Below are 27035 nucleotides of genomic sequence, written 5' to 3'. Positions count from 1 at the left end.
TGTTGTAAAAGTAAGTGTACGTACGTAGAGAAACGTAAATTTAGTAAGCTTTTCTAATTAGATTAGGTTAAAATCAGTCATCGATTCCCAACACTGAAGCTCACTCAGATATTTTATGTAAAAGTCCAAAAAAGCTAATCGTGAAAAAAGAAAAGCTACAAAGCCGTAGCGCGGCTTTACTAGGCCAGTTTTTCACGGTAAAGCTTTTCCGAGCTTTTTTAAGCTGAAGTTTCAGTTGCTTTTGACAGGGAATAATCTAAACGTGGAATGTGAAAAAATTGCAATCACAATCATCATTCAATAATGGATGCAATAAGTGTACATTTTTAAAGAGGAAAGTTTTTATTGTTTTCCAGTTTTTAGTGAATAGAAAAACTGGATTGATTTCGAAAATTCTATCCCGTTTAGATTACTATTACACTTAAATTTTTTCTGAATTTTCTGATGAACAAAGGTGGTACGAATTTCGCCGGGTCAGTTATAAAATAAAAATGACAAACTCGAGTGACTCCAGAATATTCGCTCGTTAAAATGGCGCGCTATGATACGGCGCACCTTTACGATGTTGGCGGCACTGATCTTTGCTTTTTATTTTTATTTTTACTTTTTATGTTTACGGCCGTGAAGAAAAGAGGTTTTACTTTACAGTATATTGATTTAATTTTGATTGAAAGTTCGTAAGCGTCGCGTAAAAGTTCATGGCCTGATTTTATGTCAGTTTTTAAAAAATGCTTCAAACACAGACAGATTATTTTCTACTTAGCAATTTTTAGCCTCGTACTTTGGGTTACGCTATTTTTTGGGTAGAGATTATACTTTACCAAAAACATGAATCAAATGGACTTCATATTTAGGCTTCATCATCATCATCATCATGTCAGCCATAGGACGTCCACTGCTGAACATAGGCCTCCCCCAATGCTTTCCATGTTGCCCGGTTGGTAGTGGCCTGCGTCCAGCGCCTTCCTGCTAGGTACCTTTATGATGTCGTTGGTCCACCTTGTGGGTGGACGTTCCACGCTGCGTTTTCCGGTACGCGGCCTCCACTCCAGAACCTTGCTGCCCCATCGGCCGTCAGTTCTGCGTACTATGTGCCCTGCCCATTGCCACTTCAGCTTGATAATCCGTCGGGCTATTATTATTATTTAGGCTTACTAAGACAATAGTTACTCAGATTGAATAAATACATTAATTAGCTACAAGGCTGAGTTGTACCGCCTTATTTTAACCGTGACTATAACCATAACGGGTGTTTTTTTATGGAGTTTGATAAACTTTTGAGTTTAATTAAGTTAAAGTAAGATGTTGCAAGTGTCAGCCTAAGGATTTTCACAGGAAGTACGAACTCTACCTTGATGATTATTAAGATCAGATTTTTGTTAACGATTTTGATGTTAATTGAAAACAGATAAGGAACAAGCCTCAACACAGAAGTTCTGGGTTCGATTCCTGATGGGACACAAAATGTAGAGTTACTCGTATTCATATTTCGCGTATTTGTCCTCAGATTGTCAGATACATTTCAGGCTTGTCTGCAAATAAAATGTTCACCAGAAAAAAAATAGGATTCTAAAATCAATTTTTTTTCTGATTATCATATTTAAAAATTTGGCAAAGATATCCCGTGTGAAGCCGGGGCGGCCGCTAGACACATCAAATCTGAATTGACATTTATTTACTTTCAGGTCAAGATATTATAATTAAATGAAATCCACCATTTTATAGTTAAATAAGAACAGGTTCTAAGTACATAGTTCTGTGTACATTTTAATGAAAAAAACACAACAAAAGCTTATATGAAGCTTTCGCCCGAACATCTGCGTCAAAGCCATTTTGTACGTGAAAAAATTTGATACAGCAGCTAAGGTGAGCGTTTTGTAGGATTTTAAACCTTATGTAGTAGAAATAAAGTTAAATGCCTGTCATAAGCGAACACATTCCTGTGCTACGGTTTAGTTCATGTCAATAGAAACTGACAATAATACAAGATCACTTGCTTTAAACCTGAAGAAGAAAGAGGTCCCTGGTTCGATTCCCAGTGAGGGTAAAAGGCAGCTCGATGCCAGTGTTTTCGGCCGTTTGGTGTAGTGGTTCGAAACGGACTACTATTCCGGAGGTAGCGGGTTCGATTCCCGCACAGTACAAACATTTGTGTGCATGAATACAATATGTATTTGTTTGTATTGGGCTGCGTGTTTTCTATGTATAATGAGTATGTATTTACAAAAACAAGTATTTAAGTATGTTTATATCCGTTGTCTAGTACCCATAGTACAAGCTTTGCTTATTTTGGGACTAGAAGCGCAGTGTAAAATGTCCAAGGATATTTATTATTTTATTATTTTTGTTTCAGCCAAAGGACGTCCACTGCTGGACATAGCTCGTAGAGACGATGGCCGTTGGGGCAGGAAAGTTCTCGAGTGGCGACCACGGGCTGGAAGACGTAGCGTGGGCAGGCCTCCTACTAGGTGGACCGACGATCTGGTAAAGGTCGCGGGAAGAGCCTGGATGCGGGCAGCGCAGGACCGTGCATTGTGGAAAACCTTGGGGGAGGCCTTTGTCCAGCAGTGGACGTCATTTGGCTGAAACGAACGAACGAACGTATTTTTTATCAAGAAAAAAGGAGAGAAAGGAGTTTTAAAGTAAATAAATAGGCTATGGCACGACCCCTGGGGGTCCACGAGCATATACATATGGACCATTTAACAATGATAAATAATTGCCACCAAAAGTCTCGTAATCGAAAGATGTTGTAGCTTTTATATTAAGGCTGTCCTTAAAACTGTGTTTGATTTCCTAAGGGGTCCGTGGACTAAAAGGGTAAAGAAACGCTGGGCTATGGTGCTTCGGGAAAGGTGTCTCTTGCTTAAAATAGTGTGGCAATACCAGCTCTATTCCATTTAGCTTTTGCTACAAAACTTGCCAGCTTCTACCAGCGCGGAGTGTACCTCAGACGGGACCACCCCCTCTCCCTCAGACTCCCTCTGGAAGAGAGGGACGCCGTCAGTCACCCGCCCGCGGCCGCGATGACATAACGCGCGTTCGATCGCTAATTGTCTGTGCTCATTAAAAAGTTAGGTGTCCGCCATCATGGTTTTTTGTTTTCTTTTTCTTGTGTGCCTGTGTTTTCTAATTTTGTGAAGTGAGTACTTTGAAATAAATACTTTGTAGTGGATGAAATATTTTTTTAGTTTAAAATGTGATAATTTAAATATCGAATGATTTTGAAAATGTGTGCGTTCGAATATACTGAAAAAGTGTTTTTCTTTGTTTTTCTTGAGACTATTCCAGTGATGATAAACAAATGAAGATGAATAGGAATGTTTGTAAGCCTTCATCAGAACCTTCAAGACCTATTGGATTCTTATAAGGTAAGTTGTATGTTTAATAAAAAAATCAGCATTATCATCATTTCAGCCACAAGACGTCCACTGCTGAACATAGGCCTCCCTTAAAGGATATTTAAATACTCCCTACAATTCGCTCTTTTTGAAGCGCCTTTTCATAAAGACAAAGACCGGCGGCACTGGAAGAAATTACTCTATTTTTAAGTCTGCAGTCTTTGTCGTTCGTTTTTTTAATTATTGAGGATACTTTTTTGTTTTTAAGACCCTTTATGTTTAAGTTTATTGTTTTTTTTCTGTAAATTTCAGCTATCGTTAAATTATGTTTTCACGACTGATATTGAACAAAAATTGTTTTGAATGTAGAAGAATCATTAATATAAGGTGAAAAATGTTATTAAAAGTATGTTTTGATAAACAAGTTATAAAATGAAATAAATAAAGGCGATATTATATGGAATACCGTGACGATTGTTAGGTTTTGTAATTGTAAAAAAGAAATTGTTTTCAGTTTTTTTAATTTCTTATCGTTTAGAATCGCTTCTCAAACTAAATTATAAATAACTTGAAATAATCGAAATGCCTAAGGTTGAATCGAACCCACGATCTTTCGCTTGCCGGGCGACTGCTCTTTTTTTTTCGGTGTTTTATTCAACATTTAACCGCCTTCTTACAAGAAAATAAATAACTTAAATCCCTTCGATTCGCAAAAATGTGGAACCTCTTACAGAAATCATGAACAGACTCTACATTTTAAACAACTTTTTAAACTAAAGATTTTAACTTAATTAATTATTTTGATGACGATTCTATTGAGATGATTTTACGCTAATGCGGAACCCAGTAATGCAGGATCCCGCAAAACTGGACCGGCGTGTGTGCACATTATAATTAATTCGAACAGATCGGCTTTTTGATGGACACTGCAAAAGGGATGTACAAAGGCTGGGTTGCACCATCTTACTTTAACTTTAACAAACGTCAAAAATCTGTCAAACTTCATACAAAAAGCACCGGTTATTGTTATAATTACGGTCAAAGTTAGGTTGTGCAACTCAGCGTAAATAAATTAAATGTAACTGGTTGAGTTGATGGTTTTAAAATTTATTAGGACACTACAGTCGACTGAAGATGCCCTTTATAGAGCTTTTTTTTTTTACTTTTTTTTTTTAAATCCACATACATCAGACTGCATGTTTCCTGCAAAATAAAACCTCGTTACAACTAAATACGAAGCCTACTTGACGTGCCGTCGCCTAGGACATTGACTCTATCGTTAGTTTCAGCCAAAAGACGTCCACTGGTGGACAAAGGCCTCCCCTCAAGGATTTTCATAACGACCGGTCCTACGCCACCCGCATCTAGGTAACTCCCGTGACCTTCACCAGATCGTCGGTCCACCTAGTGGGAAGCCTGCTACTGCTGCTACTAAGTCTTCCGGCCCGTGGTCACCTCGAGAACTTTTTTGCTTTGACTGCGTTGACTCTATGTTGATAAATAATGTTTTACAGCCGTTCTACTGAACCGACAATACTGAACTTTTTAAAAATTGCTTTTTCTGTAATTTTTATCTTTGTGGACTCCTTATAGTTAGTTTTATTTTTAATCTGAAAGACGATTGACGATAAATGTAAGAACCTCCTGGAGTCCTTTTTGGAGTCGGTTATAAAAGCTATGATTATGACCTGGATTTTCGCTTCCCTCGATAAAAAATACATAAAGCAGTTCGCTGTGTCATAAGAATTTGAAAAAAGAACACACAGTTCCACATTTAACTTTGACATCACCAGTACCAACGGAACAATAAGAGGGCAATATATTTTTTAAAATTGGAACGCGCGGCCCGTCACAACAGCGTCGGGTTTCGCCGAGTTAAAACAAAACCTTTGTTTCTCGCCAGCCAGTTCGAATTTTGAAATATTACTTTTGTCCATTGTTTGAATTTGTGACCGTTAATAATAAAGCTTGTCAGGGTATTGACATTTATCGGTGTATACTGCTGGCCGTAAAGTCCTTTTCACGAAAGAAGTCCCCCAGACGCAGCGCTGTACTCGCGTAACATAATGTTGCCATTTATGAGCAAAAAAATTACCTATTTTACATTTAGCTTATTGTAAGCAAATAATATTACTGCATACTTCGATAATAATAATAATAATAATAAATGAAACAATTCAAGCTCTTATATTCTATTAAGAAATAAAAGTATTTTAGATATACTGTAACTTCATTACTCAAGCCCTATAACAATAGTTCAGATTAGTGAAACATGTATTTCTGATAAGTCAAAAGTATATTTTGGGCATAATATTTATCAAAATGTCTACTACCTACCTACTTGCAGGGAAAAGATGAGAAAATAGTGTAAAGAAAAGCATTACAATTTTTTATTCAGAGTTTTATTGAATAATTGTGATCAGCAGCCATAGGAACATCACTGTCTGAAGATTGGATGGAAACAGTATCAGATTCTGTTTCAGTATCACTAGCCGTAGATATAATTATTCGGTCCATCTCTTCATCCATAAGGCCGTCATTTTTTAAATATTCCTCCTCTAAATGTTCGACATGCGTGCACTGAGCTGTCCAATCTTCCGTCGTAATAGACGCAAAGGCCTCTTCAGTCAACTTTACAATTTCTTTTGGATCTTGTGCCACGTTCTTATCCGCCACCTTTCGTTTTACAAGGCTCCAGATTTTCTCAATCGGGTTGAGGTCGCAATGGTAAGGCGGCAACTTTAATACTTCGTGTCCGTGAGCTGTTAATAATTCATCCACTGCAAATGTCGGTGGACCTTTATTTTGTTTGATTAGATCAAACAGCACAGCTTTTCTCCAGGTGTCTTCAAAATATATACCTTTTTGCCGAAGCCATTCCTGCATACAACTTTTTAAATTTGACATTGTAGGGGCTTTGTTTATATGAGTGCAATGGTAAGGAGCGTTGTCCATTATCACAAGCGACTTTTCAGGTAGATTAGGTATTAGTTTTTCCGTCACCCATTTTAAGAAATTTGCAGAGTTCATGTCATCGTGGTAATCTGAGGACTTTGATTGGGATTTGAACATTAATAATGCACCATTTATGAATCCATCTTTTGTTCCCGCATGAGCGATTATCCAGCGACTCCCTGATGACTCTGAGACGAACATTCCTGGTTCCTCCTCACTCTGCCAACAACTTTTTGTGTGATAAGTGTTGTGTATATAGGTCTCATCTAAGTATACAATGGGTCGTTTTTCCACAGTGCGATTTATTCGAATTTTATCCAAATATCTTGCACGCCATGCGGTAATGTCGTGGCGTTCCATAAGGAGTTTACGTCTGGATTGACATCGCTTATACTTGAAACCAATCCTATTTAATATCCTGTGCAATGTTGTGATGCTTCCCTGAAAATTGATGTCTTCTCTAAGAGCTGCCCGTAATTTAGCCAATGTTGGTAATTCTTTATGCACAACGTAAAAACTGTGAATTTTTTGCCGGACAGCGCACAAATCGAACCCGTCTAAGTCGATCTTCTTCGGATGTGGGCGACTCTTCCCCGGGGTGACAATTTTTTTCGAAGTACTCGCCGCTGTTGTACCTTCTTTTGTAATTCTTGTTACAGTTTTCTCTGACACACCTGCAATTAAATAATGAACAATTAAATATAATAGTAACTTTTTAAGTTTATAATGCTTATGTACTATGTAATATATGTTTTAATTTCAGTTAGGTACCTAGTTTCATCACGTTATGTATTTGTTCAATTTTGTCGCACAAATGAATTTATATCATAAAAGTCCCATCAATCCAGCAAAAAATTATTATATGGCAACTCTAAAAAGTACCTGTTATGGCGGCGACTCTCTTCCGAACATTGTTTAGTGGTATTAAAACACCTTGATTTTTTTGTTCCGCTTCACAGAACTCTTTCACCTTCAATATCATTTCTCGAGCCGAACTTTTTAAAACTTTTGGCATTGTAAACAATCTTTAAAATGCACTAAGATAGTTAAAAACTCACAAAAATCTACCACAACAAACAAACTTGCTAACATCGACGAACGACAACATGGCCGATCTGTCAAATTTAGTTCCAAAAATCACCGCGGGACTTCTTATATGAAAAGGACTTTACGAGGATTGAGGGCAACTGAAAAAATGAGAAATGTTCATGGAAAAATAAAAGATTTCATTCAACAATAACTCTTAGTAAGAATATTTTTTTAAGGTGACACTGGAAATTGTGAATTGTGATTATCATGTTGCTTTGGTTTTTATTGCTAAAGTATTTTTTTAGGTCAACGTGGTTCCCAGGAACATTTCTTATATTTTAGGAAGGAATTTATTGGAACATTAGAATTCTTATTTGGATACGTACGATCGTATAAGAATTCTGTTGGTAGATACGATTAGAAAAAAAAGAACCCTAATTGGAATATTAAGAATGTTTTTAATGCTTATATTGAACCAGTTAGAGATATCTACTAAAAAAAAGAAAAATCCAAATAAGTATGAGAGAAAGACTTTAGTTTCTATAGAATTAGAACATACAAAAACACAAAAACAGTTTTTTTAAATTGTAAAACAGGACTAATAAGAAAAGCATTTAATTTTGGCTTTACGTTCTTTTGTGCTGTGAGACTTGTGAGATACTCCATCCACCCACAAAGAGGCTGTCATAATTTGAAAGTTTAGAGTAACTTTCAAGTTATGACACTACATTTTTTGGGTTCCGTATTTGCTTTTACATTAAGTCTTTGGTTTTTAAATTGCCACTCATCATCATCATCATCATCATTTCAGCCATAGGACGTCCACTGCTGAACATAGGCCTCCCCCAATGCTTTCCATGTTGATCGATTGGTAGCGGCCTGCGTCCAGCGCTTCCCTGCTACCTTTACGATGTTGTCTGTCCACCTTGTAGGTGGACGTCCCACGCTGCGTTTTCCGGTACGCGGCCTCCATTCCAGAACCTTTCTGCCCCATCGGCCGTCAGTTCTGCGTACTATGTGCCCTGCCCATTGCCACTTCAGCTTGCTAATCCGTCGGGCTATGTCAGCCAAATTGCCACTGCTTCCTCACTAAGTAGGAAAAGAATGGCGACTTAAAAAACAATTCAATTTCAATCAACAACTACATATCCAACATATCAAATTGAATGCAACAAAAGCCCTCGTATCAAGCACCTTTAAAAGGTACATCAATTAAATCGGTAAACAGAATGCAGCGCAAACAGTACTGCTGATCGGGGGGTGAGAGGAGATAGGGCACGGAGCACCCGGCTCTGTGATTGGCCGGAGCCGCGGCGCGCCACCCCGACCCGCGCCAATCGCAAAGGCTCCACGCCACCCCACCCAATCCGAGGGCGTTCGAAATTTGTTTGCCGTTTTAAAAAGGTGCCCTTTCCAGCGCCGAAAGTACATCAATTTGTTTGAGGATTATGGAACTGATGGATAGGTGCCGGATTCCAAATTTGAATATTGTATTTCTTTTTTTGTTTGGCCGTTTTCAGCCAGTCGCGAATCGTTTTGAGTTTTTGAGAAATTATTATCATTATTTCATATTAAGAACAGGCTAGTAGCATAGCAACATAATTTTATTTAAAAAATCTGTAAGTCTGTCAAACTATATAAAACACCGGTTTAAGTCACGGTTAAAATAAGAGGAAATCAGCCTAAGTACTCATTTAGTAAGTAGGGCCTTCTCACTGTGGGAAAAAGCATGTTTCATTCGGGGTCACGCATAAATTGAAGCATTATGTAAAAAACTGAATAGTTCTAAAATATGAAAGACTGAAAATCTAAATTAAAACGCGGGCGAAACCGCTGATGAAAGCTAGTTTAGTTTATTATAGTACTAGGCAAATTCGCTTCATTTGTATTTACTATTAACAATTTGATGACAAATCAATTTCCAAAGAAACAACGCGCCAATAATGTCTCACAATTTTTGTAACAAAAAAAGCTGAATAGAAACGGAGTTTCATACTTATTTCATTCACGAGGATACTGAAACAGCATAATATCCTTAACATAATATCTTGTATAACATAATTTACTGTAATTTGATTGAAAAAGTGGCTGACAAAGGTGACTGAGTTTCTTCCGCCACTTCTTCTCAGCATCAGCCTATAATTTGAAGCCACGATAGCCGAACGGTGAAGGGGTCGGACTGTACCGACACGTGATCCGGGGAACGCGGGTTCGGTCCCCGCCGCCGCTCGACTAAATTGTGATGAGCTCACTAGTGATACTTGAAGCATATAAATTATTTATTTGAAAATTATTTAAATAACATGAAAAAATCGAACTGCCTAATATTTATTTGGCTTAGAACGAGGGGCTAACGGGACTATTAGTAATTTGTGCAACTAATTATTACACACTGTAAAACCCTGGTTTTCCTATAAATAAATAAATAAAAAAGTTGTCCCAAAATGGTGGTTGGGCAAGCTATTTGGGACGGGTAATAAGCGCCCTGTGAAAGGGCCTAAGTACTGAATAAAAAAACATCGAATTTGACTGAATTTGATGATTCACAATATTGCCAATTTCTACTGGCACTAATGTAATAATAAATGACTCATGAAGTAGACACTCGACCCCAATCCCAAGCACTGCTGGCCCAGTTAAAGCGCGCGGTCAGAACCGAAAATGTCAATGTCACCAAACATAATGGTTGCATAATGTTTAGCAAGAACCGAACACTTCTATGAGGAGAATTGAGGAGATCCGTAAACGAACTAAACTAGACATTCGTTCGTTTCAACCGAAAGGCCTTCCCCAAGGTTTTCCACAAAGACTGGTCCTGCGCCGCCCGCATCCAGGCACCTCCCGCGACCTTAACCAGATCATCGGTCCACCTAGTGGAAGGCCTGCCCACACTACATAATTATGTCTTCCAGCTCATGAACTGGAGAAATTTTCTCCCCCAGCGGCCATCAGCTCTACACTGCCTGACTGAATTACCAATAAAAAAAACTATTCATATTTCTGAATGAAACAAAAAACAATCCCAATCAATAAAACCAAGCAGCATTAGCATTCCAACCCCCATATTTCAAACTCCCCTGTTATTTTAACTGCACGCGCTCACTCGAGTGCTTTCTGAGATTACGGGATACGTAGAGCAGGATTGCAGGATTACTTGCAATAACTTAGGGAACGGTAAACTGGATTATTCCACCATTTAAAAATTAAATAAAAACAACAAAAGAACAAAGGATCGGCGTTAAAGTATGAAATTGCCGTTTTGTATGGAGAATATTAAAGAAAATTCATTTTTCTATACATTTTTGCGATTTTTTAAGGAACGACAGATCTTACTTTTTTGAAATTTTGTGGGTGGATTAAGACAACAGATAGGATACGAAAAAATAAAACTAAAATGATACACAAAGAAAAAAATTGGCATAGACTACTTAGAAGGAATAAACGTAACTAATTCTCTGTGTTTTCATCTCATTATTTTTTCAGACACCTCTCTAAAAATAGACAAGGGCATAGACTAGTCATAGACTGTTACATAGAAAGTACTCTGTTTATTTTCAGTGGCATTGTTTTTTTCAGACACCTTTACAAAAAGTAGGCAAAGGCATATTATTATACTTAGGTTATCTATTATTCATTCAAAGAAGAAATAGACGTATTCTGTTTAATTTTTTGTTCATACACCTTTACAAAAAGCAGGCAAAGGCATTATACTTAGGCACACTCTGTCTAAAATTCAAAGAAGAAATAGGCGTATTATGTTTTTTTTTCAGACACCTTTTTAAAAGCAGGCAAAGGCATAGATCATGAGGGCGTGACGGCGCGGGCTCCGCCCCGCGGCCGGCGGACATTCGCGACTGAATTGACTCTGTACAGATCATTTTAAACTGTGGCATTTTATGTAGAGACTAGCGGCCGCCCACGACTTCGTACGGCTGGATCCCGTTTTACCTCCTTAGGGGTGGAGTTTCGTAAAATCCTTTCTTAGCGGATGCCTACGTCATAACATCTACCTGCATGCAAAATTTCAGCCCGATCCGTCCAGTGGTTTGGGTTGTGCGACGTGCGTTGATAGATCACTATGTCAGTCAGTCAGTCAGTCACCTTTGAGTTATTATTTAGATAAAGATAATAGGTACTGTTTTGCAACAAAAAATAGTCTCATTTTGCAGATGTTGACTGTATTGTTATGACTGTATAATTTGGCAAAGAAATGGTATCTGGTTTTTGAGTAAAATTCGTTTATTGCGTTAAATACATTCGCATTTTTGTAACTAAATCAATTGGTTAACTTGACATCTATTAAAAAAGTTGTTTGTAAATTAAATGATTGAAGAGATGCCAGTCAGGCACAAAAAATAAGGAGTCAAAATTTTACCATAAAATAATAAATTAATTAAATAGGTATTATCATTCCGAAAACCAGCCAGAATCTAACGTAATACAGGAAAAAAGGTACTGAAATCCGAAATATAAATTTTTGAAAATTTGATTGTAGAACGCGATAGAGTTTTTATTTTTAATGGCTTTTTTTTACCGCGGTAGCAATAGGTACTGGCAGCTTTTGTCTAATCATCCTGCAACAAACCTACTTTGAACGTGACATCACAAAGCTTGTCTATGGTGTTCTCTCGCCCCATGGGGTAGTTCCCACGCATTCATCTAATAAAAGGAGTTTTAGGATGCTTAGGATGTCGTTACGGATGTAGCATTTTGAATAATTAACTAGTTAGAAAAGGTTGTAAAATCACACACATCCTTTGTTTTACATACAGGGGGTATTTAAAACAATTTTCTTCTACCTAGGTTATCTGTAATTTTAAATATCTTTAAGTTCAACTTATGTGTTTCTAGCTCTACTCGACTGTTTTCTGCAGTTTATGCTTAAAATCTACACTAATATTATAAATGCGAAAGTAACTCTGTCTGTTTGTCTGTCACTGAACCGATTTTGATGAAATTTGGCATAGAGATAGTTTGAGTCCCGGGAAAGGACATAGGATAGTTTTTATCCCGGTTTTTGAAACAGGGACGCGCGCGATAACGTTTATCTGTGACAGACAAAATTCCACGCGGGCGAAGCCGCGGGCGGAAAGCTAGTCAATAGATAAATTGAATAAAGATTATAATATTATACTTATTTAACGCCTAACTCAGTCAGTGCCTGAGGTATATGCACGAGCGGCACGAGAGGGATATTAGTCATTAGTCATTCAGCGTTTTCGTTTTTTTATAGGTATGCTTATGTATAAATAGGTAATATTTTAGATTGCAAAATTTTTTTTTTTCTCTTAGATTGCAAAATTTTTTTTTTCTCTTTCAAAGTCTATAATTATTATTGTTTCAAAGTGTATATTTATTTCTTAAGCCCTCATATCTTTATTCTCGCTCAACATCCTAGAGAATTGGGCATGGCTGAAAACCAGTGTTGCAAGGATCTCTCCTTACAACGTAGACTGAGCCAGGTCCAATTGCCTTCGGTGTACTTCATATTATTATAGTTGTAAGTCTAACTACCTGTACCTGTCTAATGGTTCGAAGGCAATAAATACATTTTTTATTTATTATTTATTTTATTTATTAAATCTGAAGTCTCGCTGACGATTGACGTAGATCAAACATACCTCAGGCACTGACTCGACATAATTTTCCGAAAATAACCCAAATATTTATTGCTATTTGCCAAGAAACTTCCTTCTAACACTTTTTTCAATCTTAAACAATCCAAATTCTCCTTCTTACCTAAAATCCCAATATACGCTCCTCAGTTCGACTCACTCTCGTCAACTACGTTCCTCTAATACGCTTCTTCTTTCCACTCCTTCTCATCGTACTGGTTTTCTTTCCAACTCTTTTCTTCTACATTCCATTCGTCTTTGGAACGGTCTCCCTGAAAACGTCAGGCAGGCTCCCAGCAAGTCCACCTTTAAATTCCATGTGCGCAAACATTATCTCGCTAGTGTTTCATCTTCATAATTTCTGTTCAACCTCCTTTTTTTTTTCCCTTTTTTTTTCCTTCTCTCTTTTTTTTTGTCTCCCTTTGTCATCCACCCTATTATTATATATGTATGTGTCTATGTATGTATTCATATGTTATTTATGTAATTATATTTTTTCTAAATTCGTAATTATTCTATACCGCCTACTTTATTCTCAGTTTGGCCCTAAGGTTGACTGGCAGAAAATGCCGAAAGGCATTAAGTCCGCCTTATGTACACCGTTCTACGTGCATATAAGTTTTAAATAAGAAATAGTGCTCCATTTGTGCTCCCACAAAAATAGGTTAGGGAATCAATTGACAGTCGTTCCCGCCAAAACACATCGGTCATAGACACCGCTCGATACCGCGTAATTCGGCCAGCGCTTTCGGCGGCACGTCCGCCCATAGACAATAATCGCATCCGACCTTTTTTGTTCGGCTGATTTATTTTTCTGTTGTAATGCAACCTCAATGCAGTATGGCGTTAATCTTATTACCTACGTAATGCGTTTAAATAATTAATCTTTATTTGTAACCCTCCTACAATAAGGATCTAGTATTATTCATTAATACTTCCACTCCCATTCATTGAATATTGACTGAGTTTCCGCCACTTCTTCTCAACACCAGCCTATTTTGTCCCGAAGTGGTGGTAGGGCAAGCTATTTGGGACATGTATAATGTATAAGTAAGCGCCCTAGAATGGACCTATTTTAGAGAAGTTGTAACTAAAAATCTATACAAAAAGCGAAAGGTCACTGACTGACTCACTTATACTACAAACTATTAGTGCTAAGTGTCTCAAATTTTGCATGGGGATTTTGCAAATTTAAATCCCTAAGGGGGTAAAACGGGATCCACGCGTACGAAGTGTTACCTATACAGTACTTATTATTATTCTGTGCCTATACGTTCAATAAATATTAAATACCTTATTTAGAGAGAGATTAATTACCAAAGACAATTACACATTTTAACGCAGCCATAGATAACAGATAGTGTTTTCTTCACACCTATTGACCCACGGCAGTTACGCAAACGATTCGAAATTCAAATGTGCCAATCAAATAATTAAATTGTGTAAAACCTTTGTGCAATCGGTGTAACACTCGTCGACGGCAGGACAAAGGCGAAGGCGTCGAATTATTCAGCCACACGTCTCTGGATTGTCTATGCCCGGCCGCCTTTGTCTTGTCTGTGGTCGTAACTCGCCAAACGGCCGTGGGATCGGTTTATTGTCGTTATAAAAGTTGCCGTTTGTTGATAACTCCTAGTTGCAGTTGTTTGTAAATATTGTAGTATTTGGCAACCGATCTTATTGAAAAAAAAAGAAAGAATGTTTGATCAGTATCATCGACAATACATTTTAACACACAACGATAAGAACTTAAAAATAATGTAACATGTTACAATGATACTGAAAAGGTTTCGTAGCATCTCAGTAGATAATGCCAGGACCCTGGTCTTCCGTGGATACCCAGTTAAGTAGCGCACAGTAGTGCATAAAAAAGCACAATTTTTCTCATCATCGACGCCTTAGGCTGGGTTGCACCATCTTACTTTAACTTGGACAAAAGTCAAAAATCTGTCAAAATCTATATTAAAAGCACCGGTTATCGTCAAAGTTACGGTCAATGTTAGGTGGTACAACTCAGCCTTAAAGTGGGAATCTCATCAGTGTAAAAAAAGTAATATTCCTGCTTTTATATCCAGAACTGATATATCCTGTAAGATTGATCGAAATGCATTAAAATATGAGAAAAAATGCTTTCCCCAGGTTTTCACTCTAAGGCGAATAGTAAGGTCATAGGCATTACAAGATAAATATTACAAGTAACCTTATATTATTTAATTCTCTATTTCACACAAAATAGCAAAGCATTATGGGGCGTAGTGGTGGAGAGCTCTGTACTATGCCAGAGATCGCGGGTTCGAGCCCCGCACATACTTAAACCTACTTAAAAATATGAAAATTTCAGTCTACTCGTGTGTAGTTAAGTCGTCGGTCCACCTTGTGGGTGGACGTCCCACGCTGCGTTTTCCGATACGCGGCCTCCACTCCAGAACCTTGCTGCCCCATCGGCCGTCAGTTCTGCGTACTATGTGTCCTGCCCATTAGCATAAAGGTAGCAAGAAGGCGCTGGACGCAGGCCGCTACCAACCGTGCAACATGAAAAGCATTGGGGGAGGCCTATGTTCAGCAGTGGACGTCCTATGGCTGAGATGATGATGTAGTTAAGTAGTGTCAACTACTAAGCCTTAAAATGTATTGTAATAAGTAATTACTGACCTTCATAAGCTGTGAATAATTAGTAGAATAAAGCTGTGTTCACATAACTCGTGTATTGAGGTCATGAGTTGCAGCGGATAGCGCTGAAACTACACAATGTGCTCGGGGGCGTATTTTGACATCGATAGAGATGAATTGTGCACTAAAAGTAATTGATAGATTTTTGAAATTGTTTATGACTTTAGCTCTAGACCTTACTCGAGACATTGTTGATGGTAAGGTATCTAGTATTTAATCCGTACTGCCTGCAATATTAAATGTGAAAGTTTAAACTTGTGTCTATCTTTCCGTTACATTTTCAAGCCCAAACCACTTAAGCGATTTAGATGATACTTGGTTTAGATACAGAATAATGTTATACTTCGGGGTTTTGGTTTAGCTCTGTTTAGCTCGGATTTGCAAACGCGGACGCACGTGATAGTTTTTCTGAGAGACCGAACTTCAAGCGAGCGTAGCCCCGGGCAAAATCTAATGAAGAGCATTATAACCTATACTACCTACATAAGTAGTAGTTAAAACTGTATTAATTTACACATTTGAAAAATCAGTAAAGGGTATTTCTTCGGAGGCAAAATTTTCGATGTCTTTGGGTATAGTTCTGTAACCAACTAACAAAATGGCATGCATTATTTTTTTTCGTATAGCTTAGCTATAGCCCTATCTGGCGCAAATTACATTTTTGACATAATTGCTGTCTTTATACAAAATAAAAATATTTGAAGTGTGATTCTCTGATTCATTTGGTGTGTCCGTTAGCCATTTTCCGGAACAAAATGGTTGATGTAGCATTTTCCTTTTGATATATCAATATAAATTAAAATTATTTCGAAAGCTAATGAGTTGTCTTTCTACAAAAAAAATGTGTCATAATTTTAATTAAGTTAGTTTGTTCGCAAAAAAATAAATAAGCAGTGTCCGGCATAAAATACTGATTCATACGGCGTGAGCTGTTCTTGACCATAACTGGTCAGGTTTTAATCATGAGAGTCTGGTTTCTGGCGTGGAGGCAAGCCCATCTTGCAACGGATGACCTAGAAGGCAGACGTGGAGCTGGTTGGCTTAAAACCCGGTGTGACGAAGGCAAATACTTGATTCATCTGTGCTTGGTTCAGGTGGCATGCTGATTACAATGCCTACTTTATAAAATTACATTATTGCATTAAAAATCTAATCTGTCTTTCTTGTGATGCTTTTGGGTTATAGATTCATGTAGAAAAATGACAACACTGTAGTCTGTATGTATGACGAGTTTTGCTCGATTTTAGGCAAAAAACTGATTTATCTGTGCGTGATTCATATGGTCAGGGCCCTATATGAATCATAAAATAAATTAGTTTTTGGTCTTTCAAGAACCAAAAAAGGGTTTTTTAACTAAGAATGACATCCCAGACTGCATCTCACTTAAGACCAGGTGCGATTGCGGTCTTGTTATGAATAAAAAAAACATTATCATTTTTATGCTAAGAATAATTTGTGTTTAAACAGTAAATACGTAGTTATATCCGTTAAGCTAGCAACCATAACACAAGCATATTTGTTGCTTATTTTGTAGCTTAATGGCGCTGTATGAAATTGCCAACGATTTATTTATTTTTATTATTATTTCAGCTACACTTATGGCGTCCATAGCACATAATAATATACTGCTGAGCATAGGCCTCCAATGATTTCGAGATTAACTGATTGCCATTGCCACAACCTCTATAAGCTCATCTCACCTTCTTCACCTTGTGGGTGGACGTCTTAACAACGATAGCTTGGATAAGTGATACAGCTCGATAGTCATCTAAAATACCTTAGTGCCATAAGATGAAAGTCTACATCCAGTGTGTGTTATCAGTGATGACAAATTGTACTGAAAAGCGGCCTGTTACTGTAGGCTTACGAACCACAAAGTTGCATAGTGTACTATGGAGTGGACTATGCTTGTTTTTTTATGCAATCGAATCCGAAATGAGGAGATCCGTAAACGATCTAAAGTCGCATGGTGGCATAGTCCGATGTTTTAGCAAGCTGAAGTGATAATGGGCAGGACACATAGTATACAGAACTGATGGCCGATGGGATAGTACGTTTCTGGAGTGGAAGCTACGTGCCGGCAAGCTCAGTGTAGAACGTCCTCCCACAGGAAGGCGTAGGATGCAGGCCGCTACCAACCGGTCATTATGTAAATCATTGGAAGAGCCTTATGTTCAGTTGAAATGATTATGATGATGACAAAATATTATGGATGTATACTAAAGTTTCAAAAAAATGTTTTTTCACGAATTATTGTGGAATCGTTGCATTTTTTCATAACAACAGATCATTGTTTTTGTAACAATATGATTATTTTCTTAATTTAGAGCCAATTGTACATAAACATCATAAATTTTATTTCTATTTTTGATTAATATGTAACAAATTCTGATTCATATGGGCACAAAATATTTGAACGTCGATATCTTGAAAACTACTTTACAAAAACGAGTCCCTTATCCAAATATATGTTATTGGGTGTACCTATTTTCATATGAGTCTATGTGACAAACCTAAAATTGAATTTGAAATTTGTCCATATGAATCAGCCGAAGAATGCGATTTCGAAGAAGTGCCCTAAACTTTTCGTGTAAAGCCTTATTCCAAAGCCTCTTGCAACAAAGCAGCTATCTACCAATTTTATCGCCCGCGCGATAACTCTACCGCTTCCAGCATACCACCCTCCGTCGCAAGCGCAGCTGACCGCGCGATTCTCTGCTATGACATTGGACTGAATACAACAAGGAAGTCGGATAACCTGGAAAAACTAAATCAATCGTTTGACAGTTGACAATTGCGCGGGTGCCGTTTCGCGCGCTTTTCGCAACAGATCAAAAATCAATTTTCTTTTTTTATTTTAATTCTTTTGTTTTTCTTGACAGTTGTCATTTTTGCGCGGGTACTGTTTCGCGCGCTTTTCGTAACAGATTAAAATATTATTTTTTATTTTAAACTCTTGTAGTTTACGGGGTGTATAAAATGTGTAATCGTTGTTGTGTATATTTGTGATTTTTTTGTGTTTTTATTGAACTTGAACTGTTAAATAAAAAACAAAAATGAAGATCAAAGTGCAAGCTCCGACTAAAGTTAAATATCCAACAAGAAATAGCGAAAAACATGGTAAGTTTCTTTTTTGTGACAGTGTGGAGGAAAGTGATTTTATTTTGCGGTCAAACTATTAGAAAAAAATTCCATAAGCTGGATAAAATCCACGAATCCAGTAACTTGCGAATGACAATATTATTATAATGAATAAGTTCATTTCTTTTTTTTATTTTTATTTTTTATCAAAACTTCATTACTTTATTTATCTTGAGAAATTTTCTTATTCAACTCTATGAAGAAAAAACGTTATTTTAAACAATGTTCAGATTGTCAGATGTTTTTTAATAGTTAATTGTTGTTTTTTATTTTTAAAAGCTTCATTACTTTTAACAATTTATCTATTTAAAATAAGTAACATAGTTCTTTGTTGAATCATCCATCACACGACGGACATATATGTCAACATATCAATCTATGAGCTCATGTTTTAATTAAAATTAATTAGTCACTCGTCAGAGGTATTTAGAATAAGATATTTTTTTCAAGTGCATAATGTCTTTGTGCTCTACATGAAGAAGAATGGAGGCAAACAATACTCACTAGATGTCGCTTTATTGCGAGCCTTAGCTTAAATATCAATATCAATTACAAATATTTTACTGTATTCCTGTTGTCCCCATGATTCTTGTCCCCATGATGAGGTGAACTGGAAGTAATTTTAATTATTTTATTCCCTTTTCCTCAGGGAATACTGCTTACAAACAGAGGCTACCTTAAAGATTTTATAACTTAAGATTATCTTTTTTTAGTTGCAGAAGTATGTACCTCTTTCAAAATTATATCTCTGATTCTTCCTTCCACTAGGTCTGAGCCCCGATTACGGTAATATTTAACGTCGACAATCCAGACACGCTTCTCGATTCTGCGATACGATTGGTCAAAACAGCTGACGTACGCTGTTGAACGACCAATCGTATCGCAGAATCGAGAAGCGTGTCTGGATTGTAGACGTTAAAAGTTACCGTAATCGGGGCTCTGTTCTAAAATTTAGTAATAATAAAATAAGAATATAAAGTGGCAATAAAGGGCTGCATTTGCTCGATCGAAATTTTCTTTGATAGCTTAATTTAAGCTCGAATCTATTCTTGACTTTTCATTAATATATTATTTACTTGAGTTTTATTTTAAATTTTAACATATTTTTTTTATAATAATTGTAATTTATTATATTTTTACGTTTTTGGTTTAAAAGACTTCAACGCGCTACCATTACGCATTAAAATAAATTAAAACATTTTTAATAAAAAATTCGTTAGGACTTAAAAAAAAAGTTCATAATTAAAAGGAATTTAAATTGGTACCAATTCATCACTCACTGAAAGTCATCTTAGCTGCTTTTTGACGATTTGACTTGATACTTTATTCATTACATAAATCTTTCTATTTGGAAAAAACCTATTTTTGTACTACATTTTATCATCAGGTTATAGTAGGTAGTCCACTATTGGGCATAGGCTTCTCTTTGAAACTGGCCATTTATTGTCTAAGCAGTGGTAGGGTTAAAGCAATACTGGAACGTGTAAAAGCGCTTTTTAAAAGCCTAGTATTTCCACAAAATAAATTACTTACCTATAACTTTCTCTCCAATACGCAACGAAATCCTGTATTACAATAAAAAACAAAACGTCACCTTGACATACCGTCCCGCGCAAACATGGCGACCGTAGTTTTTTAAAAACGATCCCCGTAAAAGCCAATAGTCTGTTCTTATTCTTTTCAAGTCAATCTCCACTTTCTCCCCAGTTAATACGGTTGATATTTCCATACAGAACAAGCACAGATGTGGTCAAACAAGGCAGAGTTTGCCAACCATTTCTAGCCATTAGCGGGACGATCAGAATAATAACAAATTTAGGGATGTTATGGATATGTAGTTTCGGTTAAAGATACGGTTACGGATATAGGAATAATATTATACCGGTTTTGGTTATTTTATTATTTCGGATATCCGAAAGTTTCAGTTACGGTTACGGATATCTATGCTTTAGAATGCAATTTGCAATAGTTGTCCAACACGGTTCATTCATAGCCGCACACTTTACATCGTATAAAAAGTAATAAAAAAATAAAAATTGATATAATGGCATTAAAAAGGTAAATCAGGCTGTTATGCCTTTATTGTTATTATTATTGTTGGTTTTTGGGCCTTTACTTGCGCCAACTCGACCAGGTTTGATCTATTGTGGCAGCCCTTGTCTTTAGAGTTCACTGCTTAGTCCCGTTGAGTCTATAAATTTCCAGATTCTTTGGAGCGTGATATCTGCTATCTCATCCGGGTGCATGATGTGTCGCCCGAGATGGATACTTCTTTTGCTCATAAGCGGGAAGCATGAGCAAAGAACATGCATGGCCGTTTCTTCTTTTGTATGGCAGAATCTGCACAGAGTTTCCTCGGTCATGTTCATGTTCGATTTATGTTTGTTTAGTTTGCAGTGGCCGGTCAGTATTCTAGTCACTGCACAGGCTTTGTATCTTTTGAACTTTAGCAGTTCCTTAGTTACTTTGTTGCTATATCCCTGAATGAGTGCTTTTGAGTGTTTTTGTCCCGATGTAGACTTCCACCACTCAATAGCCTCTTGTTTGCAGAGGGCGGTTAGTAGCGTGGTGGCTCGTTGTTTGGTAATGCCACAGAACGGTTCTACGCCGATTTGAGGGTTATCGGCTCCATCTCTGGCGAGTTCATCTGCTACTTCGTTTCCTTCTATATTCGAATGTCCTGGTACCCATGTAAGCGTTACTTTGTTGGTATTTCCCAATGCATTCAGTGTCTCGGTGCATGTTTGCACCAATTTTGACTTGTATTCGAAGGATTTTAAGGCCAGCAGTGCTGCTTGGCTGTCTGAGTTGATGTAGATGTGTTGATCCTGGAGCTTCCTTTCCAAGTTTATCTCTGCACATTTGTTTATGGCAAAGACCTCGGCTTGGAAGATTGAGGCTTCAGTCCCCATGTTTAGGCTAACTTTGAGCTTAGGCCTCTCTCCGTAGATCCCGCAACCTACATTATTTTCCTTTTTGGATCCGTCCGTGTACCAGACGTGACTACCTTCCTTAAATGACATTTGGCCTTCTAGCCATTTGTCTCTAGGAGGTATGTTTACGGAATATAGTTTGGTGAAGTTACATTCCGTATGCATGTCGTCACTAGGCATGCACAGAAGTTTGTTTTCAAGTACTGATTCCTTGAGTCTTATCATATTTTGAGAAGCCCATCTGACTTTCGTGCGGGTGCAGATTCTATATGTGCTCTGCTTGGCTTCTTTTTGCACATGCATATGCAGTGGTATAAGATCCAGCAGAGCATTTAATGCAGCCCCTGGTGTCGTTGATAGTGCTCCGGTTGCTGTGATGCAGGCTAGCCGTTGTAGGCTGCTCAGTTTCTGTATTGTTGTCACTTGGTTGACTTTGCTGCACCAGACGGCAGAGGCATAGGTTATTATCGGTCTCACGACCGCTGTGTACAGCCATAGGGCGATTGCGGGTTTTACTCCCCATCTTGACCCTGCCATTCGACAACAACTCCACAGAGCCATTTTGGCTTTTTGGATGATGTTGTTTAGATGCGAGTTCCAAGTAAGCTTTTGGTCTAAAGTTACCCCTAGATACTTGGTTTCGCTTGAGAAAGGAAGAGTCTTTCCATTTAACTTCAGATTTACCAGTTTTTCCAGTTTTCTCTTCCTTGTGAATGGTATTATCACTGTTTTATCCGCATTAATAGATAATTCGTTTTCTCTACACCATCTACTTATGGTGTTGAGAGCGCCTTGCATTAGACTTGAAATTGTGCTTAGGCAGGGACCTCTGATGATAACCACTAGGTCATCAGCATAGCCTTGAGTATCATAGTCTTTTTCTGCCATCTTAATAAGTAGTTGGTCTACTGCTAGGGTCCATAAAAGTGGGGATAGTACGCCTCCTTGTGGACATCCTCTTGTGGCAAGAAATTCAAGCTTTGCAGCATTGAGGGTTATGTTTACTACTCGGTTGGAGAGCATGTTTTTTACCCATCTGATGGTCTTCATCTTTTGCCTCCATTCCTTTTAGAATGGTTTCTATAGGGGTATTGTCAAATGCACCTTCAACATCAAGAAAAGCACATAGGGCCGTTTGCTTATCCTCTAGGGATTTTTGCACCTTGTCGACCAGATCGAGCAAGGCTGTTTCAGTAGATTTTCCCTTTTGGTATGCATGTTGGTTGATGCTTAGTGGTCTTTTCACTAAGTATTTGGCTCTAATGTGCTGGTCTATTATCCTTTCCATGGCCTTCATCAGGAAGGATGTTAGACTTATGGGTCTGAAGGATTTGGGTTGTGAGTAGTCCCTTTTCCCCGTTTTGGGTATAAAACGAACTTTGACCCAATTCCACGGTTCTGGTATAATGCCCCAAGCGTAACTTGCTCTGAATATTTTTACCAGATGCGGGAGAAGTAAGTTATTTCCTTTTTGTAGCAGAGCAGGGAAGATGCCATCTTCTCCCGCTGATTTAAATGGTTTGAACTTTTCCAAAGCCCATCTAATCTGGTTAGGCCTGAAGATATTGCAGGCCTTATTCCAGTCTGAGCATTTAGCCCTATGGAGTTCATCATTCCTTTGGGTATTGCTTTGTGTATTGATTTGGTACGAACCCGGAAAGTGTGAAGACCTAAGGAGATCGAGAGTCTCCATCTCGGTGTTCGTAAATGAGTTATCTGGCTTCTTTAGTAGTCCAAGATAGTTGTTTGGGGTCTTAGCGAGGATTTTGTGAATTCTTGCTCCTTTGTGAGTTTGTGTAATTTCTTCACAGAAGCGTCGCCAAGAGGCTCTTTTGGCTTTTCTGATTTGTTTGTTATATTCTGTTAGGGCCTTTCCGTACTTGTCCCAGTCACACGGTTTGGCACGGTTGAATATACGACGTGTAATGGCTCTGAGCTTTTCCAGCTTCTTGTTCCACCACATTGGTGATTTATTAGATTTTAGTTCTTTTTCGGGGCAGCTCCGTTCGTAGGCATTGATTATGCCATTATTGAGCATTTTGACCGCGGCATTAAGAGAGTCTGGTGTTTTGATGGTTTTGGGTAAATCCTTTAGATTCTCACTGAGCAGGGTTATATACATATCCCAGGATGTATCTTTTGGATTTCTTACTCTTGGGTATTGAGCTTCTGCCAGCCCTGAAATATCAAAACGTATATGTCTATGATCAGACATTGAATTTTCGCTGCTGACGTGCCATTTTGTAATACATTTTGACACATTTTCCGTTGCGAATGTTATATCTATTACTTCCTGTCTGGTTTTAGTTACGAATGTTGGCGTGTGGCCATTTTTCAACACCTGTAGACAGTTAGATAGAAGAAAATCGGATAGTAACTCACCTCTCATGTTGGTATCCGAGCTTCCCCAGATGGTATGGTGGGCGTTAGCATCGCATCCCACTATCAGTTCCGACTTTTGTCTTCTAGAGTATTCCAGGACGTTAGTCAGTTCTTCAGTGGGATCTTGCTTATCTCCAGGAAGATATGCCGAGCAGAAGAGTACTTTGGACCTGTTCGGCCCTTTGACTTCTACGTACGCGGTGACAGTATCTTCGCTGCAAAGTTCTGGAACAGGTAAGAAGTTAGTATTTTTGTTAAACACGATACAAGCCCTAGGTTTGCGGCCTTTTTCGCATACGAGGATCTTACCAGCGTTGTTCAGACCGGCTACCATGGAGTCGGCGTTTATCCACGGTTCTTGAATGAGGGCGATGTCCAGGCCACCTTCGCTGAAGATCTTTTCTATAACCGCAGAGGCTGCGATAGCGTGGTGTAGGTTGGCCTGTAGTACCGTCATCCCCTTCGGGCGTTGAGGTTGGTGGGGACTAATGTGCTTGGGAGCCGCGGCGCCCTTGTGTGCCCCGCCGCCCTCGGTACGGTCCTCTTTGCTGCCCCCTTCCTCTGGGCGGATGTGCGCCCCTTGTGGTCCCCCTGTTGGGGGAAACCGCGTTCCCCTTCCCCTGTTTGGGAATGTGGAAGTGGAGGTTGAAGGGGTGGAAGGGGGGTTGACCCGTTGTGGTCCTATGCGGACCTGCACGGTACCCTCAGGGGGGGTGGTAGTGGATGTGGGTACGGGGGTAGAGGTGGTGGTGGTTGCGGCGGTGGTCGGGGGTTCAGCGGAGGGTTTAGAGTCCTGTATGGGGCCCTTAATTCTGAACTGGACCTTTTTGAAGCCAATGTTGGCCTTTAGGTCCATCATCTTCAGGGCCTCACACGAGTGGTCGTCTAGGGATACGGTCAGAGTTAGACCTCCCTTGTCAACCTTCGTATTAAGGACCTTCCAATGCTCGGTGTTCAGACCCTTATTCTGAGCACCGAAGAGTTCTAAGGCCTGCGTTGCGCTGCTGGCTTCAGATATTGGAATATATACCACCCCCACATTAGGTTTTCGGATTTCAGACTCGCTCAGGAGAACGAGGCTTGCTTCCGGCCACGGTTTGAGGGGGGGACTATATTCTCAAGCCAGGTTTTTGAGTGCTCGTCCTCACACGTGATGAGGAGCCAACCTGGCTTAAAGGAGCAGCCCACGAATTTAGGCCCTTCGCCCCTTCCGGATCTGGCAATGCTTTGCAGGATGGTATTGCGCAGCGACTCCAGTTGTGTGCTAGTCATCAAGGACTTGGAGTCTTTAATGCCGACCCGGATTGAGCGTACGGCCTCGCTGTAGGCTACGGTGGTTGAGGTGTTTAAGGTCTCACTCACCTTTGGGGCTTTGGTTATATGTCCCTTTGGCGATTCCTCCTCCGAGCGAACCCGTTTTACCGGTTTACGCCCAGATTCAGGTTGCGAGGCCTTAAACTTGTACCCCATCTGCTTCAGCTCAGCGAAGCTCTTGACCGCCAGTGTTGAAGCCATACTCGGCTCCACTCCCAGCTGTCTCAGAGCTCCGAAGCGCTTTTTTGCCGCACTTGACATTTTCCTGCCAGTGGGTTTGGAGGCGGTGTATTCATCAGTCAGCGAGGGTGAGCCGCAAGCAGCCCTTTCTGCCGTGCTGATGGATTCCTCTGTCTCCATGCTGAGTTGCTCTGATATTTGGGTAGGTTGTTCTACTCCTTCTATCAGTGGCATAAGTTCCTGGCATAGGTCTTCCAGGTTACCGTTACTTTTTTTGGGAGAGCATTTATTCATGTTGGTCCCACGAGTAGCTAGGGAAAGTAGGTCCACTCCAGCAGAGCCCCGCATGCCGGAGTAAGGCTATATACACCTCGAGGTCGCCTGGTATCGAGGGCCCACCGTTAGCGACTGAGCTCCCCCTCAGCCACGCATCTCTCGGCACGGTACGGATAACACCTTAGATTGGGTATCGAGTCTTCGGCCGCCAGGTACCGCGTCATTGAGATCCCATTATGGGATTTCAATGCAGCACTATCTGACGTTGCCCAGGATGAACCGCAACAGGCGCTACTATATCCCTTCTGACATGTCAGAGTGGATTCAGTAACAACCCAGTCTTTACGCGGAGGTAACTCGAACTGACACCCCCCTTGTTATGCCTTTACATATAATGCTATACAAAAAACAACTTAAACTGCCTACATCCGAAACTATCCGTAACTTTGGAATCGGTTACGGTTACGGTTTCGGATATTTTTTTATTTCGGATATCCGAAAGTTTCGGTTACGGTTACGGATATCCTTCCCTGATAATAACAATAAAGCTGTATTAGGGGTCCGCACGCAAATGACCGCTCGTAACATGGCGTTAAGGAGCTTTATTCTGTGTCATTAAATAAAAGCTTATTGGATAGTTGTAATGTGGGAGCGAATACTTATAAGAATTAGTGCTTATTGGAATGTTTTCCTCTTATTTTTTCATGTGTTGTTTTTTTCATGTTTTTGTGTGCTTGCTTCAATATTTATAACTATGTATATTTTGACTGAAATTCTTGCGCTGCTTCTTCTCAATGGGACGTTTAAAAGAGCTTTTTATAAGCCTACTTGCAAATAAACTAATTTGAATTTGAAATGACAATCCCGCCTTATGCGTCTAAAACGCCCTCCAAAAACAAAATGGTTTAATTACATTATCACATACATTATTACTTACCATTATTTTTCACCATGTGTGCTCCAACAGGATTCGAACCTAGAACCTTTGAGTCAAGAGAGAAAAATCTTTAATCGGAGACTGTATACCAATAAGAAAACTTCAAATCTGGTAGAGTTCAGTTTAAACTTACTTCTCCTTACTAAGGGTTATTAAGCATCGGTTGAACTATTCCCACCTCTCGTTTCCACCGCTGCAACTCCTGTGTAGCCAGGATCTACAGCTTGACCGCCAATAACCCAACCAGTGAAGGTCAAGTTTG

General features: G+C 38.9%; 1 protein-coding gene across 1 annotated transcript in view; it reads left to right on the top strand.

Annotated features, from left to right (window-relative positions):
• Nucleotides 1-3201: 3201 nt before the first annotated feature.
• The window catches only part of LOC135086052 (single-minded homolog 1), a 59245-nt gene continuing 35411 nt past the window's right edge, over nucleotides 3202-27035 (top strand). The window contains exon 1 of the mRNA XM_063980819.1: nucleotides 3202-3371. The gene's annotated coding sequence lies outside the window, so the exon portion shown is untranslated. The remainder of the gene's footprint in view (nucleotides 3372-27035) is intronic.

The sequence above is a fragment of the Ostrinia nubilalis genome, chromosome 30 (genome assembly GCF_963855985.1).
Source record: "Ostrinia nubilalis chromosome 30, ilOstNubi1.1, whole genome shotgun sequence".
Taxonomy (NCBI): domain Eukaryota; kingdom Metazoa; phylum Arthropoda; class Insecta; order Lepidoptera; family Crambidae; genus Ostrinia; species Ostrinia nubilalis.
Note: the sequence above shows the minus strand (reverse complement) of the source record. Positions and strands in the feature narration are given on the sequence as shown.